Below are 4885 nucleotides of genomic sequence, written 5' to 3' on the forward strand. Positions count from 1 at the left end.
ATCCGTCGCTCTGGTCAGCTGTTTGTGTGTTGTTCTCTCTCAAAACATTTAATTGTAGAAACTATCCTGCAAGCATATAGCCTAGCTGGCTGCCCAGCCCCATCCTCTGTGGTAGCACACTCCACCAGGGGATTTGCCACCTCCTGGGCACTGCTTAAGGGAGCCCCCCTCTCTGACATACAGTATGTGCGGCTGCCAGCTGGGCGTCCCCCAGTACCTTTGCAAGGTTTTACCGGGTGAATGTGGCTGACCCTCACAGTGTGAGCTCAGCTGTGCTTGGTTCTACTCTTCCCTCCCAACAGTAAGCTGTGGTTGGACCAGGTACTGCCTTGAACACCTATAGTGATGTGTTGCTCTAGGCCAGTGGTCACGAACCAGTCGATCTCGCTCGACTGGTCGATCTCCAAGGCATTTCTAGTCAATCGGCAAACATTTTTTGAATATATATTTTTTTGTATTTTTATTTCACCTTTATTTAACCAGGTAAGCCAGTTGAGAACAAGTTCTCATTTACAACTGCGACCTGGCCAAGATAAAGTCTCTGAAAGACCCAATGATAAAGCCTTGCGTTCCTATTTATTTTATTAATCTTGCGCTGTTGGCGGTAGGTGCACCTGATTCAGCTGCCTTGCGGGCCAGGTAGGCGAAGCGTTCAGATTTTAAACCATTTCATGTGTCTGAAGGTACAAAGTATGCCTTCCCGGAGGGCCCGGAGAGCAAATCAAGTGCACTTTAGGCCTACCGCTGGCCAATCGGATGGCTCAGATTATCGTGTCTGCAGTCACGTAGCAGGCGTAATAGAAAGCTACAGCAAAATTGATACTTTGAGATTTCAAAACCATGACTAGAGAGAAACTGTCAACAAATACAGCAAAGAGCTGCTGTTTTTATGAGTGAGTTCATGTTTAAGTTCTTACTCATTTTTTACATTTTTAGTCATTTAGCAGACGCTCTTATCCAGAGCGACTTACAGTTAGTGAGTGCATACATTCTTTTTTTTTATTATTATTATTCTTTTTTTATATATATATATCTTTTTTTTTCATACTGCCCCCCCGTGGGAATCGAACCCACAACCCTGGCGTTGCAAACGCCATGCTCTACCAACTGAGCTACATCCCTGCCGGCCATTCCCTCCCCTACCCTGGACGACGCTGTGCCAATTGTGCGCTGCCCCATGGGTCTCCCGGTCGCGGCCGGCTACGACAGAGCCTGGATTCGAACCAGGATCTCTAGTGGCACAGCTAGCACTGCGATGCAGTGCCTTAGACCACTGCGCCACTCGGGAGATACTCAGCACAGTCAATACTTTTTATGGGTATTTTTTCTATCAAGGAATATTTTCTCTGTTCATAGGAGTAACAACATGAATTTGTGCATGAGGCAGAAATAATGCGGTGCGACTCGAGTTTCACCATCAGCTGGAAGACGGTGTCCCTTTTTGGTCAGTGTCAGTGGAGGAAAGGGAGAGGGGAGGGACGTTGAGAGGCGGACCTTCAGTCTGCTGGTCTCTGCCTCCGCTGAGACTGACCATCAGATGCAGGCACCATCAGCCCAGTAAAATATATATATATAATAATATAATAATAATATGCCATTTAGCAGACCTCCTGGGCTGATGGTGCCTATATTATGTTTTATGTATGCTCACTCAGCTACGCCTCACAAGTAACACAACAATTGATCTATTACCAGTGTGATCATATAGCCTACTTCAAATTTTGAAATATATATTTTATGCCGATAATGCTCGATAATGTCAGAACAACAATGCATTGGCAGGGCAATTCGAACAAAGCCAATATGTGGTGATAATGTATTGGGCCTATAGCCTACTGCACAAACCTCATTGCTACAGTACTGTTTTCAATAGGTTAATGTTGCTTAGTCTTACATTTTTTAACTAATGTAAAAAGATATCTGAGCGGTAGATCTCGGCTTGCATTTTGACTCAGAAAGTGATCTTGATTCAAAAAGGTTGGCAACCACTGCTCTAGGCTGTGTCTTACGAGAACCGACTTACTCTGGTATTGTCATCCCATTGAGTGACTAGCATAGTCCCTCAATCGAAATAGAACGACGGTTACTCACGTAACTACAGTTCTATGAGCTGTCGGTTCCCTTGTAGCCTTGGGAAAAGTATTGAGGAAGTGATGCTACGCGCCCAGGTATTTTTAGGGGGTGGGGGGGGCACACGCATGTGGCACGGAATTACTCTGAAATTAATATCTCGACTCACCTGCCGTCAGGCAGAAGGATATCCCATTGAGTGACTAGCATAGTCCCTAGCTCATAAAACTGTGGTTACGTGAGTAACCTTAGTTTCTTTAAGCCTGCAGCTAGTTACTTGAAGTAAGACATATAATCATGCCAAAACATGACTCAACAATTGAATTCACTGACAGAGAGATGGCTAATGAAACACAAATTGACAGTTACAGTAGCTGGCTAGGCTAGTCTATAACATTGGCTAGTTTACAATAAATTGGCTAAATGGTCAGCGGAGTTACCTCTCCATATGATCAAGACAATTTGTATTGCATGCTGCATATTTCAAAGGCACTCGAAAATTTATATTTATCTTATTTCAGTCTGGGAGCTAGCTAACTATATCTGTTCCTCTTCATCAGACAGCAGCTCGCATTTTCACAAAAGGCTGTGTTTACATCGTAAACAGAAGCAGGCCATTGTCTGCCTTCATCACGAACGGTATGTACGGGAGTTCTGATTGGTTCCAAGTTTAGTAGTTCGCAAAATTTGCCTGAGCGGCAGAGTGTTGAAATATAGTTTTTTAATGCGCAAATGTGCAAGAATTGAAGGTGTCAACAAATGTTATAGTCATCATAAGAATATTTTACTGTCATATACAAAAAATCTGCTACTTCCTCAACGGGGATTGATCAACTTTATGTTTAAAGGCTTCAGCCCACAACCTATTACGATGTACTCTGTTATTAAAGGGTGAGCTTGTACACTGCCAGTTCTGCAGTCTTAATGAGACTGACATAAGTGTATGTGATACTAAAGAGCTCCATTGTTAAGACAGTCACCATTACAATAGGATTTGGCTAATTTTTTATATTTGCCATACATTTGAAATGCATTTTATGTATTTCTTACAAAAACAATCAAATCTAATACATTTCACAAGACATTTCCAAATACATTTGAAAATATACTTAGCAAATGTATTAATAAATACATGTGAAAATATATTCTAATACATTGTTTAATGTATTTCAGAATGATTTTGAAATACATTAAATACATTTTCTGATGCATTTAACATATATTGTGATATACATTTTACATAAATTTATATAAACATTATCAATACATTCCATAATATGTGTTGGAATGTATTAAATATACATTATTTATCCCAAAAAAATAGGTTTTTGGGAAGTGAGTCAATTTGTTTCAGGTGAACATTAATTCCCAGGGTCATCATCCCAGATCACAAAAATTAAAATGCATGTATTAAATACAAACTCAGTTACAGCCTTTGGTATACAGTGGGGGGAAAAAATATTTAGTCAGCCACCAATTGTGCAAGTTCTCCCACTTAAAAAGATGAGAGAGGCCTGTAATTTTCATCATAGGTACACGTCAACTATGACAGACAAAATGAGAAAAAAATATCCAGAAAATCACATTGTAGGATTTTTAATGAATTGATTTGCAAATGATGGTGGAAAATAAGTATTTGGTCAATAACAAAAGTTTCTCAATACTTTGTTATATACCCTTTGTTGGCAATGACACAGGTCAAACATTTTCTGTAAGTCTTCACAAGGTTTTCACACACATTTTGGCCCATTCCTCCATGCAGATCTCCTCTAGAGCAGTGATGTTTTGGGGCTGTCGCTGGGCAACACGGACTTTCAACTCCCTCCAAAGATTTTCTATGGGGTTGAGATCTGGAGACTGGCTAGGCCACTCCAGGACCTTGAAATGCTTCTTATGAAGCCACTCCTTCGTTGCCCGGGCGGTGTGTTTGGGATCATTGTCATGCTGAAAGACCCAGCCACGTTTCATCTTCAATGCCCTTGCTGATGGAAGGAGGTTTTCACTCAAAATCTCACGATACATGGCCCCATTCATTCTTTCCTTTACACAGATCAGTCGTCCTGGTCCCTTTGCAGAAAAACAGCCCCAAAGCATGATGTTTCCACCCCCATGCTTCACAGTAGGTATGGTGTTCTTTGGATGCAACTCAGCATTCTTTGTCCTCCAAACACGACAAGTTGAGTTTTTACCAAGAAGTTCTATTTTGGTTTCATCTGACCATATGACATTCTCCCAATCCTCTTCTGGATCATCCAAATGCACTCTAGCAAACTTCAGACGGGCCTGGACATGTACTGGCTTAAGCAGGGGGACACGTCTGGCACTGCAGGATTTGAGTCCCTGGCGGCGTAGTGTGTTACTGATGGTAGGCTTTGTTACTTTGGTCCCAGCTCTCTGCAGGTCATTCACTAGGTCCCCCCGTGTGGTTCTGGGATTTTTGCTCACCGTTCTTGTGATCATTTTGACCCCACGGGGTGAGATCTTGCGTGGAGCCCCAGATCGAGGGAGATTATCAGTGGTCTTGTATGTCTTCCATTTCCTAATAATTGCTCCCACAGTTGATTTCTTCAAACCAAGCTGCTTACCTATTGTGGTCCTCTGTAGCTCAGCTGGTAGAGCACGGCGCTTGTAACGCCAGGGTAGTGGGTTCAATCCCCGGGACCACCCATACACAAAAATGTATGCACGCATGACTGTAAGTCGCTTTGGATAAAAGCGTCTGCTAAATGGCTTATTATTATTGCAGGTTCAGTCTTCCCAGCCTGGTGCAGGTCTACAATTTTGTTTCTGGTGTCCTTTGACAGCTCTTTGGTCT

The sequence above is a fragment of the Coregonus lavaretus genome (genome assembly GCF_964263955.1).
Source record: "Coregonus lavaretus genome assembly, chromosome: 18".
Classification (NCBI taxonomy): domain Eukaryota; kingdom Metazoa; phylum Chordata; class Actinopteri; order Salmoniformes; family Salmonidae; genus Coregonus; species Coregonus lavaretus.